The sequence below is a fragment of the Microcaecilia unicolor genome, chromosome 6 (assembly GCF_901765095.1).
Source record: "Microcaecilia unicolor chromosome 6, aMicUni1.1, whole genome shotgun sequence".
Taxonomy (NCBI): domain Eukaryota; kingdom Metazoa; phylum Chordata; class Amphibia; order Gymnophiona; family Siphonopidae; genus Microcaecilia; species Microcaecilia unicolor.
The window spans coordinates 244,748,189-244,773,342 of record NC_044036.1 but is presented as its reverse complement, the minus strand read 5'-3'; the positions used below and the strand labels follow the sequence as shown (position 1 = coordinate 244,773,342).

Here is a 25,154-nt window from a genome sequence, read left to right as displayed (position 1 = left end):
CATACCTTTCCTAATATTACCCAACATTCTATTCGCTTTCCTAGCTGCAGCAGCACACTGAGCAGAAGGTTTCAGTGTATTATCAATGACGACACCCAGATCCCTTTCTTGGTCCGTAATTCCTAAAGTGGAACCTTGCATGATGTAACTATAATTCAGGTTATTTTTTTCCCACATGCATCACCTTGCACTTGCTCACATTAAACGTCATCTGCCATTTAGCCGCCCGGTCTCCCAGTCTCGTAAGGTCCTTCTGTAATTTTTCACAATCCTCTTGCGAGTTAACGACTTTGAGTAACTTTGTGTCATCAGCACATTTAATTACCTCGCTGGTTACTCCCATCTCTAAATCATTTATAAATATATGTTTCAATAATTTTTATTCAGGAGAACTTATCAACAGATTTCAACAGTGCTTAACTTCTCTTGCTTTGCAAAATAAACCACATATCTGTACTAGCAAATATCTTTCAAGATCTATACAACTGTTTCTCTCCCCAGTAACTTTTTACATTTTATCCCTTGCCCTCCCTTTACTTCCCTCATCCCCTTCCCCCCCTCTCATTATCATCACAGACTCTTACTTCGCAGGTCCCATTGTCTAAGTGTGCTTAAGCAGTTTCACATGTTCATTATTTGTCCTTTAGCTCGATTGGTCAGCGTCAACCAAAACGGAGTCCAGCAAGCCCAGAAGATCCGGGCATGGGGGGGTCGTTGAGTTCTCACTCTTGTTCTCTCAGTGCGTAGCAGGTGAATCATCTGCTCCCTCCATTGAGCCACTGTAGGGCCCTCTTTAGTCAGCCAGGCCCTCAGAATTGTTCTCTTGGCCACCATCACTGTGCGTAGCGTAAATGCTCGGCGTCCTCTAACTGGAGGCCCTGTAAACCTCAGGTGTCCAAAGAGGAGTCTTGCGTCCAGAATCCAATTCGAGTGCCACATAGCTCGTATTTGTCCATTTATGGCCTTCCAAAACTGTTGGATGTAGGGGCAGCCCCAAAACATATGTCCCAGCGTTGCTCCTTCCTCTACGCATTTAGGGCAAGCTCCGTCCGGCGATGCCCCCATGTGGAACGCCCTCCTAGGCGGTATATGTGCTCTCAATACAAATTTAAATTGTAATTCCCAATAAACTGCTTGATCGGTGTTCCTGCGATATCCCAGGAGGTGTTCACGGACCATTGCAGGAGTTATTTTGATCTCCAGTTCTGTACTCCACTGGGCAGACAGTCTCTCAAAGTCTGGTTCTTTAGCCATGTCCTTTAAATGTCTATGGTGGTAGGTGAGTGGCACCTTTTGTTGCGCTCCCAATGAGAGTGCCACCCCTAGCTCCTCTTGCACATCCTCCGCCAGTTCCTCACGGGGTAAGCTCAGTATGTAGTGCCGTAGTTGGTAGTAGTGGAACCAATCCGCTTGGTTCAGCTTGAATCGGTCCCGGAGACTCTCCCAGGACACAACTGTTCCATTTTCGTCTATTGCGTGAAGTACATATTCCAACCCCACACCTTCCCATCTTTTGAACACTTCATATAATTGGCCCGGTGGGAAGTCCGGGTTGCCGCATATTGGGAGGTATGGGGTTGTCCTTGGTGAAAAACGATGGTGTCTGCACAGCCAGCGCCAGGTGTCTTGCGCTGCCGGTAATAATTGCGCCTGGACTAATAGACTGGTTTCTGCTTTGTTTTGCTTATGTAGTAGGTAGCCAATGTGTTTCTGCTCTGTCTCCTGTAGCTCGAGGCGGGAGGGCGTGAAATATTGTGTGCGTCGCAGCCAGTCATTTAAGTGTCTCATTCCACTTGCTATGGTCATATAACGCAAGTTCAGGAGCCCTAGACCTCCATATTCCACAGGTAAGTAAAGTGTGGGCAACGCCACTCTAGGTCTCTTCTTAACCCATAGAAATGTTTGCAGTGTCTTATTAAGTCTCTTTTCATCGGTCTTGGACAGGTATAGTGGTATGGTTTGGAACACATATAGCCACTTCGGTACAATCACCATATTGTACAGCGCTATTCTCCCCATGAGTGACAGAGGGAGACCCTGCCAGAGTTGCAGGTTTATCTTTGTGTCATTCAATAGCTTTCTCACATTCCATCCATACATCTGTGGGAGCTCCCGTGGTATTGTGACTCCTAGATATTTTATAGTCTCTTCTTCCCACTCTATAGGAAGTTGTAATCTACTTTTTATGTTATCCCCAGGCACTATTTCTAGGGCTCTAGATTTCTGGATGTTTAGTGTGTATCCTGACAGGGCCCCATATTCCTGGATTGACTGTAAAGCCCTAGGTACTGAGTGTTCTGGTTCTTGAACCACCACCAGCAGGTCATCTGCAAAGGCAAGGGCCTTAACCGTGCCTCCTGCCAGGCCTACCCCCCCTACTCCGTCATCTACCTTCAAAGCTTTAAGCAAAGGTTCCATTGCTAAAACAAACAGGAGGGGTGAAAGTGGGCAGCCCTGCCTTGTCCCTTGTCGAATGTGAAACTTGTCTCCCCTCACTCCGTTCACTAATACAGCTGCCTGAGGAGAGCTGTACAAGGCCTCTATAGCATCCCCATACCATCCCTGGATTCCAATGTAATCTAGAAGCCCAAACAGGTACCCCCAATCCACCTTATCGAATGCTTTTTCTGCATCCAAGCTAAGGATCAATGCAGGCCTCTGTTCCTTCTGACATTTTGCCATGGCTAATAGCAATCGCCGCACGTTACTACCCGCCTGTCTGTTCTTAACAAAGCCTACCTGTTCTTCCCCAATAAGTTCTGGTAGTAATGTTCCCAATCGTGTGGCTAGCATCCGGGCCAAAATTTTGGTATCAACATTAATCAATGAAATAGGTCTGTATGAGCCTGGGTGTGTCTTATCTTTCCCAGGTTTCGGCAGCAACGTGATTAAGGCTTCATTAGCATGCATGGGGAATTGTTTGTCCGCTATAACTTGTTCTAGATAGTTCCCGAGCGCCTTTATCCCTCCCCTTGGCAGGGATTTGTAATATTCTCCCATAAAACCATCTGGCCCTGGGGCAGATTTAAGAGCCAGGGCTTTTATCGTCTCCTGCAGTTCTTTTCCTGAAAATGGCTGATTTAGTTTGTCTATCTGTGGTTGTTGAAGCTTAGTAAATCCCACTTTGTCTAAGTAATTGGCCAGGTTGCTCAAGTCTTTTGCAGGCGCTCCCTTGTAAAGCTCCTTAAAATAATTGTGAAAGATCTGCTCTATATCTCCGCTTTTTGTCTTTAATATCCCCTGGGCATCCCGCAGTGTTGTGATCACCCGTTCAGGGCCTTCTGATTTTATCATCCTCGCTAATAGCGTGCCTGATTTATTACCAAATCTTTGCATTCGGCACTTAAAATACATCAAGGACCTCACTGTCTGCCCATGAATTAATGAGTTCAGTACCACTTGGGTTGTCAAGTATTGTTCTCTGTTTTTTACTGTTGGGAAGTTTATATATTTCCACTTAGCTTTCTGGAGTTGAAGCTCTAAATTCAAGATTGCCTTAGCCTGTCTTTTTTTCCTCAGTTGCACATAAGCTATTATATCTCCCCTTATCACCGCTTTGGAGGCCATCCAGTAAAGACTGGGATTTTCTGCGTGTTGGCTATTGAACCTCTCATATGTTTCCCATTTATCATTTAAATATCTTGTAAACTCTTTATCTTCATATAGGTAACACGGATACCTCCAACCCCCTGCTCGTTGATATTGCTCAGGGGCCTCTAGTTCTATCCACACAATCGCGTGGTCTGATATCTCTGTCGGGCCTATGTCTGCTCCGCTCACCCAGTGGAATGCTTGTCTATCTATGAGAATGTAGTCTATTCTAGAGCTTGTACCGTGCGCCCTAGACATATGTGTATAGTCTTTGGTTTCTGGGTGTAGCGCTCTCCAGGTGTCCACTAAGTTTAGGGTACGCATGAATGTGGGCAGAGCTTTTTGCTTGCTACCTCCCTGCGGGGCCTCCCTAGGATTTGTAGTATCAACCTGGGGATCTGCCACTAAATTGAAATCTCCACACACCAGTAGCTGCAATGATTCATGGGATGCGCAATGTTTTATTATTGATTGGTAAAAAGATGGCGTATATTCATTAGGGCCATACAACGAGACTACCAAAAATTCTCTATGTTGAAGCCAAAGGTGTATTATCACATATCTCCCTAGAGGGTCTGCTTTCAGTAATTCGGCTTTAGCTGCTAGCCCTTTACGTATTAAAATTGCTACGCCCCGCTTTCTTCCTTCTGCGGAGGCTGAGAACACCTGCCCCACCCACTGTCTCTGCAATTTCTGGTGTTCAGCTTCCGTTAATCTAGTCTCCTGGAGGCACGCAACATCCGCTTTGTGTCTTTTTAGGGCCTGCAATATTTTTGTCCTCTTAATGGGCGTTGCTATACCCCCTACATTCCAGGATACCACTCGAGTTGCTTTTGTCATCTACGTTTATTATGGTTGGTGTGACATAGTTCGGTTTTGAAATTATTAATTGGGTTTTGGGTGCCCAGCCTCACCCTCCCCCGCACCTGATTTTGCTCTACACTTGCGCGTTTGTTACTTGCATCTAAATACAAAGGACCTGCGAAGTCATGGATATAGCCTTTCTTACTCCCTGTCTCCCTTCCCCCCCTTTTATCCCTTATCCTCCCTCTTATTCTTAACCCCTTTTTTACCCCTCCCTTTACCTTAAACTCCCCCCTTGTAATCTTAAGGTGGCCCACTGTTGTAGTAGGCTAAGGTCGTGTGAGTGTAGGCTCCCCCTCTCGTATCCTAACCTACCTGTCTTACATATCGTGACCCTCTGTGAGGTCCCTTCAGGCCTGCTCTTATGTTCTTACCCCCCTTCTTGTGTTCTTCCCAGCTGAACCCCAAGTATAACATTCACACTGTGCTCACATTCCTCCTTCTCCTTCCCATTATCCCTTTGAACTAAACTGTGGGTTCAAAATCATATGTGCTCCTTTAAGTAATTAATTCTGTGCCATATTACCAGCCTTCGTTTGCGTTCCAAGAGGTTAATTTCTCCATCAAGGCTTGCGGTTTCATTTGAAATGTCCATGTTCTTCAAGTGTCCTTTTCCCCATTTGAGGGGTTTCCTGGCTCCAACAGTCCCTGCGCTTCTTCTGGGGCCTGAAAAGTCTGCCATCCTCCCTCTTGTAGGACTTTTAGTTGGGCTGGGTACAAGAGCATAAATCTTTGTTTTTTCTTAGCCAGATGACGACATATTGGGCCAAAGGCTCTCCTGCGTTCTTGCAATGCAGCTGAGTAGTCTTGGAATATTTTAACTCCTACGCCATCATAGCTCAAGGCGTCCCATTTTGCCCTCGCACCTCTCAAAATTTCCTCTTTATGGAGGTAATTATGAACTTTTATTATTACTGCTCTGGGCCTGTTTCCAGTTGTCAGTCGTCTTCCCAGTCTATGTGCCCTTTCCAAGCATAAGGGGCCAAAGCTATCCGACAGCGCAAACTCTGTTTTTAGCCAGGTTTCCAATTGTGTCTGAAGTAATCGGTCTGGCACTGTCTCTGGTATACCTATTAGGCGTAGGTTCGATCTCCGGGCACGGTTCTCCATCTCATCAAGATGCTGCGCTTGCGTTTTCACTGTTCTTTGCAGCTCCTTTATCACCTTGTTCTTGTTTGTTTCCGAGTCCTCCAGCTCGGATACCCGGACCTCCAACTCCCCCGTTCTTCTCGTAGTGTCTCCCAGCGAGGATTCCACTGCTGTTAGCTGTTCCAGTACTTTATTTAGTTGTGGCGCGAGTGCGGTCTTTACTGCTTCTACCAGCTGTTGTAGTTGTTTCGGGTGGAATTCTGGAGTCACGCCGTCTGCTGGGCCGAGCGCCATCTTGTTTTCTTCGAGCCCTCGTTTTTTCTCTGCGCTTTTTTGCGCGAGTCTGCTCGGCGTCGCCCTCATTTCTCGTGTCACAAATGAGTCCATTACTTCTTCTTGCTCTCCCTTATTCAGCAGGTTATTTCCAACAAGGTTTTGCACCGTTATTATCGCTCAGAGAGGGGGTAGCCTCGGAGAGATGGAAGACGCGACTTCCTCCCTCAAACCATCACGTGACCTCCTCAAATCATTTATAAATATATTAAAAAGCAGCAGTCCTAGCACAGACCCCTGAGGAACCCCACTAACTACCCTTCTCCATTGTGAATACTGCCCATTTAACCCCACTCTTTGTTTCCTATCCTTCAACCAGTTTTTAATCCACAATAGGACATTTCCTCCTATCCCATGACCCTCCAATTTCCTCTGTAGCCTTTCATAAGGTACCTTATCAAACAGCTTTTGAAAATCCAGATACACAATATCAACCAGCCCCTTTGTCCACATGTTTGTTTACTCCTTCAAAGAATTGAAGTAAATTGGTCAGGGAAGATTTCCCCAAACTAAAGCCGTGCTGACTTGGTCTCAGTAATCCATGTCCTTGGATGTGCTCTGTAATTTTGTTTTTAATAATAACCTCTACCATTTTCCCTGGCACCGACGTCAAACTCACCGGTCTATAATTTCCCGGATCTCCCCTGGAACCTTTTTTAAAAATCAGCGTTACATCTCTCTTTGCTATGTAATGACTGCTGTCAGCCATATCAGAGGCAAGTTTGGAGGTTGGAGAACAAGGTATCAGGATAAACAGTCTCTTCTGCATAGAAAACAGGTTCCTGTGATTTGCTGGCTTCAGACGTCTCATGAAAAGTTTTTAAAAAGTATAAATAAATTGGACTTTTTGGTCACTTTTGGGCTCATTTTCGAAAGAGGACGTCCATCTTTAGACATAAATCGGAAAATGGACATCCTTCTCCCAGGGACGTCCAAATCGGTATAATCGAAACCCGATTTAGGACATCTCCAACTGCACTCCGTCACAAGGACAGCCAAAGTTCAAGGGGGCGTGTCAGAAGCGTAGCAAAGGTGGGACTTGGCGTGCCCAACACTTGGACGTCCTTGACCCATAATCAAAAAAACCAAGGACGTTTTCACCTGGACCTGTTTTTCTTACAACTAAGGCACAAAAAGGTGCCCAAAATAACCAGATGACCACCGGAGAGAATCGGGGATGACCTCCCATTATTCCCCCAGTGGTCATTAAACCCCTCCCACCCTCAAAAAACATCTTTCAAAATATGTCGTACTAGCCTCAGATGTCATACTCTGGTCCATGACAGTGCATGCAGGTCCCAGGAGAAGTTTTAGTGGATACTGCAGCTCACCAGACAGGCGGACCAAGGCCCATACCCCCCCGACCTGTTACATTTGTGGAGGAAACAGCGAGACCTCCAAAACCCACTGTACCCATATCTAGGTGCCCCCCTCCACCCGTAAGGGCTATGGTAGTGGTGTACAGTTGTGGGTAGTGGGGTTTGGGGGGCTCAGTACACAAGGTAAGGGAGCTATGTACCTGGGAGCAATTTATGAAGTCCACTGCAGTGCCACCATGGTGCCCGGTTGGTGTCCTGGCATGTCGGGGGACCAGTGCACTAGAAATGCTGGCTCCTCCCACGCCCAAATGGCTTGCATTAGGACGTTTTTGACATGGACGTCTTTGGTTTTGAAAATCGCCGAAAGTCAGAAACGTCCATGTCTAGGGACGACCAAATCTAGGGACGTCCAAATTTAAAGATTTGGACGTCGCTGACAATATTTTTGAAATGAAAGATGGACATCCATCTTGTTTCGAAAATACAGGTTTCCCCGCCCCTGGATTTCACCGTTTTGCAAGGACGTCCAAATCGCAACTTGGACATCCCTTTTGAAAATGCCCCTCTTTGTCTTTTCATTTGATGGTCACCACTGTCCTCCTGCTGTTGGTCTCAGATGATATCATTGATCTGGAAAAGCTGGTATGAATGTTGCCAGATTGCACTCGTATCTACTGTATAGCACTGTAATCAGTACACTTGATTCTTTATGATCAAAAATTTTTTATTGAACAAATAAATGGATATTACAGTTTGGTCATCATAATCGCCAGTTCATTATTTATTATTATAGTCCCGACCACCTCCCCCCACCCATCCCTTACAGAAAGAAACAGTACTGTCCTGTTACAATTTCATATGGCATCATTTTGTCCATTGAAGTCACCTTTGGCATATGTACACTTTATATTCAAATATTCTTCATTATTCTATAAAATTTAACAAGAGGCTATGTAAATTTTTGCAAGTAGGGCTCCCACACCAACATAAGTTCCTTTTTTTTTGTTTAGGGGAGCCTCTTGTGTCCCTAGTCTTCCATGTAGCTAATAAATGGATCTGATTTCTCCAGTGCTAGTAAGCAGGAGGCTCAGGAAATGTTCAACTCTGCAATATGTATTTTCATGTCACAAGCTCACTTTGCTTAATAGCGAAACCTTCCCTCTGCTTTTCCCTCGAAAGGTGTCCAGTTATCCAACAACATTTGTGTAGTTGATCCTACCAACATAGGACATTCATCATATATCATACCACTGCTGTACAAAACTGTATACCTGCACAAACATCATCAAGTATGGCAAGGAAGACAACACATTATCACACTCATTCTGGAAATGCCTGAGAGTTTTGAACTCTCGAGCATTTCCAGAATGAGTGTGATAATGTGTTGTCCTTCTTGCCATACTTGATGAAGTTTGTGCAGGTGTACTCCTAATATTGACTAACACATCCCAATCTGTTAATTCCAGCTCTAGGTCCCTTGCCCATAGGCGGTCGGTGGCCCAACTGTTTGGGGAGGCTAAAGGGGCGGGGTTAGGGGTGGTGCCAGGGGCGGGGCTTACATCCATAATTGTCTGACAACACACACAAAAAAATTAAAATAAAAGTAAAAGTCACAATTAATACCTTTAACAATTCAACATCAGATCCTCCAAAATATTATAAAACCATGTCTGATGTTATGACAAACAAAATAAAATTAATTTAAAGTGTTGATGTCACCTTAGTATGGCCAACACACAATCTCTCCACTGCAAAACACTATACACAATCTTGTGCAAAAACACACTCAGAACCTTACCAAACCATCAGAATATACCCAGCAGATAGGATCTGGACCGAATTCGAATTACTGTCAGAAGACCTCATCTCTAAAACGCTCAAAAGATTCGCCAAATCCCAATGCAAACTAGACGTCTGCCCAAACAACCTCATGAAATCAGCTCCTCAACAATTCATAGTAGACCTAACGAACCACCTGAATTTCATGCTACCGAACGGACTTTTCCCAAAGGAAAGAGGAAACATTTTACTCACCCCCATACCCAAAGACACAAAGAAAAATGCAAATGAAATAACTAACTACAGACCAGTTGCATCTATACCACTAATAACCAAAATAACAGAAGGAATGGTTACCAAACAACTCACAAACTATCTCAACAAGTTTTCAATACTGCATGACGCCCAATCAGGATTCCGGTCTAATCACAGCACAGAAACAGTATTAACTACCCTAATGACCAAATTTAAGCAAATGATCGCTACCGGCACCAATATACTCCTCTTACAATTCGACATGTCAAGTGCCTTTGATATGGTTGACCACAGAATCCTATTACACATACTTGAATACTTTGGCATCGGAGGCAATGTCCTATACTGGTTCAAGGGGTTCCTAACCTTGCGCTCATATCAAGTCACATCAAATTCAATTACGTCAGCCGCATGGACACCTGAGTGCGGAGTACCGCAGGGATCCCCCCTCTTGCCAACAATTTTCAACCTACTGATGACTCCCTTGGCAAAACTTCTATCAATTCATAACCTTAACCCTTACATATTTGCAGATGATGTAACGATATATATATCCCTTTTAAACAAAACATTAATGAAATCTCCAACGAAATCAATCAAAGTCTACACATCATGAACACCTGGGCAGATGCATTCCGACTGAAACTGAACGCAGAAAAAAACTCAATGCCTCATACCTCCCAATACAACACAAAGAAATTTACCGCTATCAACACACCTAAACTAAATCTGCCAATATCAGAAAATTTAAAAATCCTTGGAGTCACTATCGACCGCCACCTAACACTTGAGACTCACACGAACAGCATAACAAAAAAAAATGTTCTACTCCATGTGGAAACTGAAAAGAATAAAACCATTCTTTCCAAGATCTGTCTTCCGCAACCTAGTGCAATCACTTGTACTCAGTCATCTGGACTACTGCAACTCACTATACGCAGGCTGCAAAGAACAAATATTGAGAAAACTTCACCCAGCCCAGAATACAGCAGCCAGACTCATCTTCGGAAAACCAAAATACGAAAGTACAACACCCTTACGTGAGAAACTACACTGGCTCCCACTCAAGGAACGTATCACCTTTAAAGTATGCACGTTAGTTCACAAAATCATTCACGGTGAAGCCCCTGCATACATGTCAGACTTAATAGACCTGCCACCCAGAAATGCCAAAAGATCATCCCGAACTTTCCTCAATCTCCACTTCCCTAAGTGCAAAGGCATAAAGTACAAAGTACTACATGCATCTACCTTCTCCTACATGAGCACGCAATTCTGGAATACACTACCACGCAACCTGAAAACGATCTACGAATTAACCGACTTCCGCAAATGATTGAAGACTTATCTCTTTGAAAATAATTTACGGCAAGGATCAAAACACATGAACTCCATACACTCTAACAGAAATGCATCAATACACTCCCTTCTGAATTCTCTTCCCCTGTATTCTCTCCACACCTAAAATCTACCCACAGATAAAGTTGTCATACCCTAACGTCCTCTTACTATTATTCGATCATCCTATCATTTCCCCAATGTCACATTCCATAGTTTCTATGCCCCAAAGATGTTTTGACTTGACTTTGTCTTCCATAATCCTTCACAATGTAACTCCGTCTTCCATAACTCCTCACAATGTAACCTATAATCGCATTGTAACAAACTGTATTTCCATCATTCACAATGTATTGTAAGCCACACTGAGCCCGCAAATAGGTGGGAAAATGTGGGATACAAATGCAATAAATAAAATAAATAAATAAATCACAGCACTAATTCCAAGGACAGGACAAGCTACAATCTTATGCGTGGAAAGGCAGCACTGTAATTACACCAGGCTCTAAAACACCAATACACTACCTAGTGAAAAAAAAACCCAAAAGGGCTAGTACACGCTAGCAGAATACTGCACCTTGATCACACATGAAAAACACATGACAACAGATATGACAAAAGAAACTAGAAATCAAAAGATATGAAGGCAAAATATTGAACTGGAAAGTTACCTCAAGAAGTCAGACTCGGCATGCAGCAATACTAAAGAAATTGAAACTTACGTGCAAAATATCACAGATGCACATTTCCAAAAGCTGACATATTCCAATTAATAAATTCTGAATAAAATACTTTTTTCTACCTTTGTTGTCTGAGCATTTAGTTTTTCTATTCTCCACAGAAGACATACTGAAGGTGCTGCTGCACAATGAAAATGCAAAGGAGGTATGGTGTGCCTACACAAATCCAGTATTTAAAACCCAAACCACACCAAAGTGCTCAACTACAGAGGCTCTCAAATCATAGCCAATGCTGTGTATGTGTCTGTCCAGAACATATGAACCCCAACCCTAATAATTTGAGTTCTGACTCAGAAAGGCTAAAGGCTTCGTGCATCTTGTCTGCATAAATGGACAGAAAGAAGATGAAAAAAAAAGAAGAAGAAAAAAAATGCAGCTAAAAAGTAAGACGACAAAATTAGAACAGTAAGATAAAAGGAGAAAGAAGTGCTAAACAAAAAAGGTGGAAAATTTTGTTTTCAAGCTGAGATGAAACTTTTTAAGGCATTTGATTATAGAAGCATGCAATTTCTCTTCCTAGTTCTCAGATCTTGCTTAACATTTAACCGAAAGTTTAATAAAGTTAGTAATATTTGGTGAGGAGTTGGGGGAAGAGAGAGATGTTCTGATCTGAACTCTCAAGTAAAGTTATCCAACGCTTGCCCTGTATTTCAGCTCTGGGGCACCGCGGGCAGATCCAGATCTCTGGCCGAACTACCCCAGCAAGCATTAAGATTCCCCAAAGTGCTTAATTTAGTCATCAAGCGAAATCGAAGCCCTCACCCCGCAGGTAACTGACACTCTGCTTCCCTCCCTGCACATGGCATGCAAAAGTTGTACCCCGAACCTGCCTGCACAGTGGTCTCCCCTCACTCACCCACAAAGGACAGGCAGAGGATTCTGGCAGCCTCCAGCAGCATGAAAGGCTGCAGAAAGACCAGCAGTACTGGTTCAGCTCTGCTCATCTTACCATGGCCACTGAAAGAGAAACTAAACCTGACTAGGGCGGGTCAGTGAACTTTTAGCACCGTCTCCCTCCCCCAGCCCCACCTGCCTGTCCTCAGCTCCCCAAGAGCCCACATTCCGTTCCTCCTGCAGCCGACCTGCATTTAAAACCTGTTATTTTAAAGTCGCAGGAGAAAGCAGGCGGGGAAAGTCACAGCTGGGCTGGGGAGGCTTAGCCAAATCGTGAATAAATTATTAGATACCACCCCAGTCACCAACAACAGCATAGACACACCAGGAGCTGACGACTTGGCGAAATACTTCAAGGAGAAAATCATACAACTGCGACTCAAAATACCTATCAGCCTAATCGAATACACTACACTCCTAGAGTGCCTAGACCCGGACCCTGGAGTCTACCCAGTAGACAGGATCTGGAGTCTCACTGCAAACTAGATATATGCCCAAACAACCTCATGAAGTCGGCCCCTAAACAATTTATAACAGACCTAACAAACCACGTGAACTATATGCTACAAAATGGACTCTTCCCAAGGGAAAAAGGTAACATTTTACTCACCCCCATACCCAAGGATGCAAAGAAAAATGCTAATGAACTAACGAACTACAGACCAGTAGCATCCATTCCCTTAATTACCAAAATAACAGAAGGTATGGTGACCAAACAACTCACAGAGTATCTAAACAAATTCTCAATATTACACGATTCCCAGTCAGGATTCCGCTCTAATCACAATACTGAAACCGTACTAGTTACGCTCATGACCAGATTCAAACAACTGATAGCAAATGGCAACAACATACTACTGTTACAATTCAACATGTCGAGCGCATTTGACATGGTTGACCATGGAATCTTATTACACATCCTCGAATACTTCGGAATCGGAGGCAACGTTCTCAATTGGTTTAGGGGGTTCCTAACTACACGCTCATATCAATTGACATCAAATTCGACTACATCAGCTACATGGACACCTGAATGCAGAGTTCCACAGGGATCCCCCCTCTCACCGACCATATTCAACCTAATGATGACACCTTTGGCCAAACTACTATCGAATCAGAATCTAAACCCATACATATATGCCGATGATGTAACGATCTTCATCCCATTCAAACAAGACCTAAGGGAAATCTCCAGTGAAATCAACCAAAGCCTACACATTATGAATTCCTGGGCAGATGCATTTCAGCTGAAACTAAATGCAGAAAAAACTCAGTGCCTAGTACTCACCTCGCAATACAATAAGAATAAATTTACCACCATCAACACACCTAAACTAAGTCTACCAGTTTCGGATACCCTAAAAATTGTTGGACTTACCATTGACTGACCTAACACTTGAGAATCATGCGAAAAATATAACTAAAAAGATGTTCCATTCAATGTGGAAATTAAAAAGAATCAGACAATTTTTTCCAAGGAATGTCTTCCGTAACCTGATACAATCATTGGTACTCAGTCATCTGGACTATTGTAACTCACTCTACGCCGGGTGCAAAGAGCAAATAATTAAAAAAACTCCAGACAGCCCAGAACACGGCAGCCAGACTAATATTCGGCAAATCAAAATACGAAAGCGCAAAACCCCTACGAGAAAAACTACACTGGCTCCCACTCAAAGAACGCATCACGTTCAAACTCTGTACCTTAGTCCACAAAATAATCCATGGTGACGCCCCAGCCTACATGTCAGACATAATAGAACTTCCACCCAGAAACGCAAAAAAATCTTCTCGCACTATCCTCAATCTTCACCCTCCCAAGTGTAAAGGCCTGAAATACAAATCAATGCACGCATCTACCTTTTCCTATATGAGCACGCAGCTCTGGAACGCATTGCCATGCAACTTGAAAACTGTCTATGAATTGATCAATTTCCGCAAACTATTGAAAACCTATCTCTTCTACTACTACTACTACTATTTAGCATTTCTATAGCGCTACAAGGCATACGCAGCGCTGCACAAACATAGAAGAAAGACAGTCCCTGCTCAAAGAGCTTACAATCTAATAGACAAAAAATAAATAAAGTAAGCAAATCAATTAATGTGAACGGGAAGGAAGAGAGGAGGGTAGGTGGAGGCGAGTGGTTACGAGTCAAAAGCAATGTTAAAGAGGTGGGCTTTCAGTCTAGATTTAAAGGTGGCCAAGGATGGGGCAAGACGTAGGGGCTCAGGAAGTTTATTCCAGGCGTAGGGTGCAGCGAGACAGAAGGCACGAAGTCTGGAGTTGGCAGTAGTGGAGAAGGGAACAGATAAGAAGGATTTATCCATGGAGCGGTGTGCACGGGAAGGGGGGTAGGGATGGACGAGTGTGGAGAGATACTGGGGAGCAGCAGAGTGAGTACATTTATAGGTTAGTAGAAGAAGTTTGAACAGGATGCGAAAACGGATAGGGAGCCAGTGAAGGGTCTTGAGGAGAGGGGTAGTATGAGTAAAGCGACCCTGGCGGAAGATGAGACGGGCAGCAGAGTTTTGAACCGACTGGAGAGGGGAGAGGTGACTAAGTGGGAGGCCAGCAAGAAGCAGATTGCAGTAGTCTAAATGAGAGGTGACAAGGGTGTGGATGAGGGTTTTGGTAGAGTGCTCGGAAAGAAAGGGGCGGATTTTACGGATGTTGTAAAGAAAGAAACGACAGGTCTTGGCAATCTGCTGGATATGAGCAGAGAAGGAGAGAGAAGAGTCAAAGATGACCCCAAGGTTTTGAGCTGAGGAGACAGGGAGAATGAGAGAGCCATCAACAGAAATAGAAAACGGGGGGAGTGGGGAGGTGGGTTTGGGGGAGAAAATGAGAAGCTCGGTTTTGGTCATATTTAATTTCAGGTGGCGTTGAGACATCCAGACAGCAATGTCAGACAAGCACGCTGAAACTTTGGTTTGGATGCAAGGTGAGATATCAGGGGTAGAAAGGTAGATTTGGGAGTCATCAGCATAGAGATGGTAGGAAAAGCCATGGGATGAGATTAATGAACCAAGGGAAGAAGTGTAGATAGAAAAGAGGAGGGAACCAAGAACAGAACCCTGAGGTACGCCGACAGGCAGAGGGATAGAAGTAGAAGAGGATCCACCAGAGTGAGCACTAATGGTGCGGAGGGAGAGGTAGGAAGAGAACCAGGAAAGGACAGAGCCCTGGAATCCAAGTGAGGACAGGGTATCGAGAAGTATGCTGTGATCGACAGTGTCAAAAGCAGCGGAAAGATCAAGAAGAATGAGGATGGAATATTGACCTCTGGATTTAGCCAGTAATAGGTCATTGGAGACTTTAGTAAGAGCAGTTTCGGTTGAGTGGAGCGGGCGAAAACCAGATTGTAGTGGGTCAAGAATAGCATGTGAGGAGACAAAATCAAGGCAGCGGCGGTGAACAACACGCTCAAGTAATTTGGAGAGAAAAGGAAGGAGGGAGATGGGTCGGTAATTAGAGGGACAAGTAGGGTCGAGTGAAGGCTTCTTAAGGAAAGGTGTGACCACAGCATGTTTAAAGGCAGCAGGGACAGTCGCAGTGGAAAGTGAGAGGTTGAGAATGTGACAGATAAAAGGAATAAGAGCAGGAGAGATGGCATTAAGAAGGTGGGTGGGAATGGGATCAGAGGAACAGGTGGTACATTTTGAGGAAGAAAGGAGAAGTGTAGTTTCCTCAATAGTAACTTCAGGAAAGGAGGAAAGGGAATGAGGGGAAGGAGAGAGAGGGGAACAGACTAGTGGAGGGAGAGGTGGTGAGGTAGAGAAAGCAAGGTTTATCATTTGAACCTTGTTGTGAAAGAATTCAGCAAGGGTCTGAGGAGATAATGAAGGGGGAGTTGGGGGAGGGGGCACCTTGAGGAGAGAGTTCAATGTGGTGAAGAGAAGTCGAGGATTAGAGCCAAGAGAGTTGGTCAATTGGATATAATAATCCTGTTTGGCACGTAAAAGAGCAGATTGGACAAGATATATCACAAAGATCAACACATGTAACTGTACAATCAATAATTTATCCAGAAATGTTCTATACTATCTTTTGCTTTAACACTATCATGTAACCCAAAACCCTCTGTAAAACCAAATGTATATTCTCTTCTACTTCCAGTATCCATGATGAATTATAAGCCACATTGAGCCTGCAAAGAGGTGGGATAATGTGGGATACAAATGCAATAAATAAATAAATAAAATATTGATTTACTTCTTCTCTTTCTACACTACTCAGGATTTTGTAAACCTCAATCATATCGCCCCCTCATCTGTCTCTTTTCCAAGCTGAAGAGCCCTAACCTCTTTAGCTTTTCCTCATACGAGAGGAGTTCTCCATCCCCTGTATCATTTTGGTCGCTCTTCTTTGAGCCTTTTCTAATTCTGCTATATCTTTTTTGAGATAAGGTGACCAGAACTGAATGCAGTACTCAAGGTGTGGATGCACTATGTAGCGATATAAAGGCATTATAGTATTTTCAGTCTTATTTACCATCCCTTTCCTAGTAATTCCTAGCATCCTGTTTGCTTCTTGTTGGCTGCCACTGCACACAGACCAGAAGGTTTCAGCATATTACCTATGACGACACCTAGATCTTTTTATTGAGTGCTGACAACCCCCCCCCCCCCCCCCCCCCCGCCCAAGGTGGACCCTAGCATCAAGTAACTATGATTCAGATTATTGCATCACCTTGCATTTATCCACATTAAATTTCATCTGCTATTTGGATGCCCAGTCTTCCAGTTTCCTAAGGTCCTTCTGTAATATTTCATAGTCCACACTTGTTTTAACAACCTTGAATAGTTTTGTATCATCTGCAAATTTAATCACCTCACTCGTTCTGATTTCCATATCATTTATAAATATGTTAAATAGCACTGGTCCGAATACAGGTCCCTGTGGCACTGCACTGTTCACCCTCCTCCATTGAGAGAAATGAACATTTAATCCTACCCTCTGTTTTCTGTCCAATAATCACTTCCTAATCCACATTAGCACCTTGCCTCCTATCCTATGACTCTTTTTAATTTTCTCAGAAGTCTCTTATGAGGAACCTTCTGAAAAGCTTTCTGAAAATCTAGATGCACTACGTCAACCGGTTCACCTTTATCCACATGTTTATTCATGCCTTCAAAGAAATGAAACAAATTGGTGAGGCACGACTTCTCTCAGCTGAACCCATGCGTACTCTGTCCCATTAAACCATGTTTGTCTACGTGTTCTGTAATTTTATTCTTTATAATAGTTTCCACTATTTTGCCTGGCACCGACATCAGGCTTACCAGTCTGTAATTTCCCAGATCAACCGTAGAACACTTTTTAAAAATTGGCGTCACATTGGCTGCCCTCCAGTCTTCAGGTACTATGGACGATTTTAACAACAGTTTACGTGTTACTAACAGCAGATCAACAGTTTCATGCTTGAGTTCTTTGAGTACCCTTGGATATATGCCATCTAGTCCAGGTGATTTACTACTCTTCAATTTGTCAATTAAGCTCAGTACATCTTCCAAGTTCACTGAGATTTCTTTCAGTTCTTCCGTATCATCACCCTTGAAAAACATTTCTGGTACAGACAGGTATCTTATATCTTCTTCTGTAAAGACAGAAGCAAAGAATTCATTCAGTTTCTCCGCTAGGACCTTGTCCTCCCTGAGTATCCCTTTTGCTCCTTCATGATCCAATGGTCCCGCTGATTCCCTCACAGGCTTTCTGCTTCTGATGTACCTGAAAAGGTTGTTACTGTGAGTTTTAGCTTCTGCGGCAAGTTTCTCTTCATATTCTCTTTTAGCCTTCTTTATTAATGCTTTGCGTCTGACTTACCAGTGCTTATGTTGCTTCTTATTTTCTTCATTTGGATCCTTTTTCCATTCTTTTAAGGACAACCTTTTGGCTGTAATAGTCTCTTTCCCTTCACCTTTTAACCATGCTGGCTGTCGTTTTCTCTTCTTTTTACCTTTGCAAATACGAGGAATGCATCTGGACTGAGCTTCCAAGATAGTATTTTTGAATAACGTCCATACCTGATTTAATGACCTAACCTTAGCAGCTGATCATTTTAGTTTCTTTTTAACCATTTTTCTGATTTTATTATAGTCACCCTTTAAAAAATTAAATGCAGCTACAGTAGATTTCCTTTGCGAGTCATCAAGCACTAGATCCAAAATGGCTCCCCCACTCGTCAGTTCCTGGACCAGTTGCTCCAAGAAGCAGTTGTTTATTACATCTGAAAATTTTATTTCCCTTGCACTCCCTAATGTAACATTTATCCAGTCTATATCAGGGTAATTGAAATCACCCATTATTATATTGTTGCCCGATTTGCCAGTTTTTCTAATCTCTGTAAACATTTCTTCATCCTTCTGTTCATTTTGTTTTGGCGTTTGGTAGTACAGCCCTACAAAAATACTCCTTCCCTTCCCTTTGTGGAACCAAATTACCACTCCTCCTTTCTTCCTCTTTGCAGAAGTTGCCACACATTTCCCCACAATACAATGCAATAAATATTTAAGGATCAGTATTTAAGGATCAATGCGGATTACAATGTATATAAAATAAACTAGGCCATTACTAGGAAAACTACAACAGTCAAACAAATATCTTAATAACCCGAACCATACCATATAAATAATTTGGTCAAATACTAAATCAAATATGTAGAAAATAAATGAGCTTTCAACAATTTACGAAATCTAAAATAAGAGGACATCGCTTAACTCCAAAGGAAAGGAATTCCAGCATTGTACTGAATAGTACACAAGACTGGAACTATGATAAGATTTATACCTCATATTATTTCAGACAGAAATTGTAAAAAAACAATGAGCCTTCTATTTTACTGAGTGGATTGGTGTTCCTAACATAAATAGTTCAATTAAATAATCTAGAATAAAGCCATGAAACAGTTTGTGGATAAAGATACAGAGCTTAAATTTGCATCATGCCTCAATAGGAAGCCAATGCAGAGATCGCAGCAAAGGAGTGACATGATTAAACTTATGCTGTCCACAAATCAGTTTTGCAGCCGCATTCTGCAAAATCCGTAAATGTCTCAAAGATAAATGAAAGCACCAAATGTAAAGTGCATTATAATAATCTAGTTGAGAGAGCACCAATGCCTTAACTACTACCTGAAAATTTGATGTATTCATCAGACATTTAGTATGGTGGAGCTATCTCAACCTAAAAAACACTGGCTTTGTTCTCCATTTATGGAAGCTAAATCTGTCCAGCCACAATCAGGACACAGACTGTAGATGTCTTCCCACCATTGCATCAATTTAGCATGCTCTCCTGCAATAAGGTGGGACTCTCGTATTAAAGCTATATTGTTGCAGGAATTACCACTATTGTTAGCAGAATCTGTGGTACTTCAGGAGTCAAACACCACACACCAGAATGAGAGAGAAATCTTCTTTATTTTCCAGCAAAGTAGGACATCAGCGCTAGCTCTCTCCTTCTCTTCAGCTCTCTGTGTCTTGTGTCTCCTGTCTTGGTTCCTTCTCGTCTAACGTAAGCTGCTTCTGTTCTCATTTATATAGGGTCCTAAACCCCTCTAGCCCCCCTTTCTCACCAGATGGTAAAGAATAGATTGATTACCCTGTCTTGAACTAATTATCTCTACACATTTACTCAAAATATCAGTTACATAGGTTTGATATTTCCTAAACTGACCTATGACCTGGGGCCTCTCAAACTAGACAATGTGGCACCTATCTCCTGCATTTTATTATTATTAAATTCTCAGATTCCCGGTTAACTTCATAACTAGCTGGGTTCATTAAGGGGCCAATCTTACTTAATGGCACACAGACATGGTTTGTTATTACTTTCAGGAGACCAGTCCTACACTCAGCTATAATCCATCAAGGAGAAGAGTTGACTTTTCCTGACCTCTTTCACCTAGCTAGGACTGTGGATAATTCAAACCAGATGATGACCTCTTAAACAAATCTCACTTGAAAAGTCAGACAAAGATGTAACACTGAATTGAAAAGATATTTTACATAGAGAAATAGAACTTATTAATTAAACAGAATAAAACATATTTTAAAATAAGCAGAAATCAGAATTCCTTATAAGACAAAATCTAAATTATCTAGAATTATTTAAATCTAAACTATCTCCTTCTAAACAGCATTTAGCCTAATCTTTTAAAACTGCTTGCTTGCTAATCCCCTCGAGACTGTCCACTATGCCTTACTTAGAATGGCATCCAGATGTGGTTTATTATGCCTTTGAACAATCCATCACTCAAAAAGGGACAAAGAAAGTTTCATTTCCTCGCTGACCTTTCTAACCTCTAGTCTAGCAAAAGCTAGACGTTTGAGTAATTAAACCCAGATGGCATTCTATCACTTGCGGGACTGAACCAAACTTAAACAGAATTAACAAATTAATATGATTTCTCTGTCCAAGCTGCCTCAATATCAGTCTTATGGCATTGTAAGTGTTGTAAAATTTTGGAGCATTTCATAATGGAATTTATACTCCCCGCATTCCAGGTTAATGATCTTCACTTTAGATATGCTGCACATTGACACTAGACCAATGCAACATCAAACATGCTTTTATGAGGGAGTAGGCTGTCCCAGCCACCAGCCTCCCCATGCATTCCACCTTTGCGCCAGCGTTCGTCCCCACTCCAAGTCCACTTCCATTAATCATGATATGGACATGCAGCCTCTAACCAAACAATGGTCAAGATTATGCAGTACAAATTCTCCCCTACCCTTTCAGGACACTCTTTCACAGCCCTCCCTCTCTTATTAGCCTTGCCTGACGCTTTCCTGTATACCCCTCCCAAACATCTCCCCACTCCCAAAATGTTCCCTATGTTCTCATTGCAGGAAGGATCACTCATTATTCCTGCCCTCTCACTGGTCCCTTACATAAAAAGTTTTCCACATTGAAAGTTAAAACCTCCTCCCACTTCCCTCCCCTTCGCAGGAATCTTCAGTTAGTGTTCAAATAACTCCCACTACCATTTAGGTTCACAAATATAACAAACAGACGTATAAATTATCCCTCCTTCAACACTTCAAAAGATTCCTCCCACCAAATGTCCCTTCATAGGTTCTTAGAAGAAGCTGTTCTCTTGAGTAACTATAAGAGCAAGCGGCTTCTGTAAAATGTAATCTCAGGGTTTTCGTAATCCCTCAGTAGTTGTACATTATCAATCATCTCTCTGGCACAGGTTGCTGCTGTAATGTACTTAAGTAAAAAAAAAACTGAGTAATCAGTCAGAGGGGTAGAGAAAAGATACTTGCACAACCCAGGAAGTTCCAGTACATTCTAGCAAGTTCTCCAGAGAACTGTCTGGCACCAGGGCCTTATCACAATAGTCGCCGTTGTCCAAATCCTTCATTGCACCAGGAACGCCTCCAATGGTCTACACAGATTGCGTGCATAGTAACATAGTAGATGACAGCAGATAAAGACCTGTATGATCCATTCAGTCTGCCCAACAAGATAAACTCATAGTATAAAGTATGATATCTATACTTGATCTTGATTTGTCTTTGCCATTTTCAGGGCACAGACCTTAGAAGTCTGCCCAGCACTGGCCTTGTTCTCCATTTATGGAAGCTGAATGTATCCAGCCATGATAGGACACAGACTGTACATGTCTGCCCAGCACCTGCTTCACTTCCCAATTACTGGTGTTGCTATCTATTCACCGCTAAGTTTGTTTGGTTCCACACCTTCTATACAGTATTTCCTTTGAGTTTATCCCACACATTTTTTAAAATTCTGTTACCGTTTTCATCTCCACATGCCAGGTATCTACCACCCTCTCTGTGAAAAAGTACTTCCTGACATTATTCGTGAGTTTCCCAAATATTTGAATGTCTGTATCATATCACCGCTGTCTCTCCTTTCCTCCAGGTATATATGTTCAGGTCCTCAAGTCTCTCCTCATACATCTTGCGATGCAAACCTCATACCATTTTGGTCACTTTTCTCTGAACCGCTTCAAGTCTTTTTACATTCTTAGCAAGATACATTCTCCAAAACTGAACAAGTGGGGCCTCACCAATGACTTATATAAGGGCATCAATACCGCCTTTCTTCTGTTGGTTTTACCCCTCTCTATGCAGCCTAACATCCTTCTGGCAGTGGCCACCACCTTGTCACATTGTTTCGTCATCTTGAAATCGTTGGACACCATCACCCCAAGGTCCCTCTCCTGAGCTGTGCTTATCACTCTCTCTCATCCTATCTGGTACATCTCCTTTGGATTTCTGCACCTGAAGTGTGTCACTCTGCACTTCTTGGCATTAAATTATAACTGGAAATTTTTACAGAAACCAAAGATAATAATAAGCCACAATCTAAACTAAATATATGGTTTATAAAAAAACTTATTGTGCAACAACATATATATGTGAATAAAATTTCAAATTGTGCTCAGTTTTTTTGGTGTTTTACACCAACCCGAAGACTCGAGATATGTAAAAACACCATTGCCACCATCATAGCACTCCCTACCTCCACTCCACTATATAGTAGTATAGCAGCTAAACAAGTCCAAAAATACAGCTTTCAAAAACGTATAACCTGGTATCTACTTAACTTGTGTTGACTTTAGTGGGTGCGTCATTTTCCAATTATCAATAGGATACTGCTATGCAGGAACTGATGTGAGCCTCAAGTCAGAGTAAAACTTTTATACTTCAATTTTGTGATTCCCGACATGGACCATGTTTAAATTTTAACTGCCAGACCTTTGACCATTCTTCTCATAGGTGGTCCTGTTTGGGGAGGCTAAGGTGGGCGGGGTAAAGTTAAAAACCTTAGGGGTCAACACCTATATCAACAGGAAAGGGACAGCAAATGCATTTTTAAGCACAGTACAGAAGAACCCCTACTAGCTGCTTCCCCCTAGTACCTCTGTAACTGATGGTATCATTCACACTGAGTACACTCCAGGGAATTATGTACCAAAAAATTTAAAATATACTAAAGAGAATAGTATGTGCAGTACTATGTGCAGGTAGTCTAACACTTGGCTCTTGGTCCGTCCTAGCTCCTCAGTCTAGCATACTCCTATTGGCCATGTGAACAATGATGTATTCTAAAATAAAAATAAATTTCTTTTTATTTACCTTTTGTTGTCTGGCCAATTTTTCTCATTGTGTCAGTCCCAGTCCTTAGTTTCTACTTTCCTTTGTCTTCTCTTAGCTCACTTCATAGGGTTTTCTCTCTGTTTGTCATTTCTCTCTCTTCTCCTGTCATCTTCATTTCCTCTAACACATCTGTCTCCAACATTGATTTTTTTTTCCTATCTGCTTTTTTCTATTTATTTTTCCACCTCTCTGTCCAAATTTCTTTTATTCTTACTATTCAATTTCTCTCTTTTACTGCATCTACCCACAGCTTTCTAACTCTTTCCCTCAGCCCAGTTCTTCTATTCCCCTTCCTTATATTCTCCAGTCTTTCACTAATTCTATCCTCTCCCCCTCCCATTCAATATCTCCCCTCTTCCTCCACCTTTCCATACAGATTTCCCCTCGCTACCATTTTCTATCTGGCATCTCCCCATCTTCTTCATCCCTTTCAGCCAGTATTTCTCCTCTGTTCCCTTCAGCATCCCTCCATTCTCCTCATTTCAATGCGGCATTTCCCCCCTCTTTCTCCACCCTTTCCATGCAGCACTTCCCCCACCCTTTCCAGCCAGTGTCTTCCTCTCTCTCTACCCCTTTCCTGACAGAATTTCTCCTCTCTTCTATCTTTCATCCAGCAACTCCCCTCTATTTCCCCCTTTTCATGCAGCATATCCCTTTTTCTCTTCACCTTTTATATCCAGTGTTTCTCCCACCTTACTCTCCCCCCCCCCCCATTTTCAGCCAGCATGTCCTTCTGCTCTGTATCCCCTTGCAGCTATCCTCTTCTTTCTCCATCTCCACCCCCCCCCCCCCCACACACACACACACAATCTCCATCCTTTCTCTTTGCCCTCTTTCAACCTGCACCTCTACTCTCTCTCTCTCTCTCTCTGAACTTCCTGCAGACCCTTCTGCTTCTCCTCAAAAGAGCAGCAGCAATTTAAAAAACAAACAAACTGCGGAACCTCTGCTTTCATAGGTGTGTGGCTACCTGCTCTCTGCCAGTCCTTCCCCCTCTGGAACAGGAAATTGATGTCAGAGGGAGTGTGACCAGCAGAGCCGACAGCTGTGCCTATGAAAGCAGAGGCTCCCTCCCTCCTGTTGCCATTTCTGCCTCGCTAATTATAGAGCAAAGCTGTGTGGGACTGTGGGTCTCAGCACGCTGCAGCTACCACTTCTAGCTGACCCTGCCTCCTCTGCTATAACTTCCTCTTTCAGAGGAGGTCGGCCGGCAGAGGAGGAGGCAACAGTTGTGGTGTGCAGAGAGTCACGGTCCCGCGCAGCTTTGATTTATAATTAGTAATGTAGGAACGGCAGAGGTGGAAACAGGAGACAGGGAAGGAAAATCTCTACAGCCTAAGGCAAGAGGTGGGACGGGGGGGGGGGAGAGGGGCAATACTAGGAAGAAAGCAGCAGGCGTGGAAGGTCGGGCTGGGGAGGCTTAGCCTCCCCAAGCTTCTTATACCGGGCGCCTATGATTCTTCTGATTTTTGGCGATCTCTTCTCATGGTTTCTACTCCCTCCAGGGTATCCACTCTATTGGCTATCTTTGTGTTATTCGCAAAAAGTCAAACTTTTCCCTCTAACTCTTCAGCAATGTCTCTCACAAATATATTAAACAGAATCGACTCGGACTTCCGGTTGGGCTATGGAGGAGTGAGGACGCCTGATCTCACTGCTCTGAAGCGCCCGAAAGAGCCATTGATCAGAATCAGCTGATATCCCCCCGAAAAGCAATTAGCAAGCGGTTAAGATTGAACAAGGAGAGCGAGACATACAAAAGGAGAGAAATCGAGAGGTATGGCATCCAAGATGCTGAAAAAAGAGAGCCGAGAGAAAG

General features: G+C 43.0%; 1 protein-coding gene and 1 long non-coding RNA gene across 2 annotated transcripts in view; one reads left to right on the top strand and one right to left on the bottom strand.

The window, feature by feature from the left end:
• NPDC1 (neural proliferation, differentiation and control 1) overlaps positions 1-25,154 on the top strand; it is a 366,783-nt gene that overhangs the window by 260,518 nt on the left and 81,111 nt on the right. The gene's annotated exons all lie outside the window — the stretch shown is intronic.
• On the bottom strand, positions 1,862-24,206 carry LOC115472672. The gene is made up of 3 exons (XR_003942533.1): positions 24,131-24,206; positions 16,790-16,794; positions 1,862-1,873 (listed from the first exon to the last, which is right to left on the bottom strand). It is a non-coding gene; the product is annotated as an uncharacterized LOC115472672 (long non-coding RNA).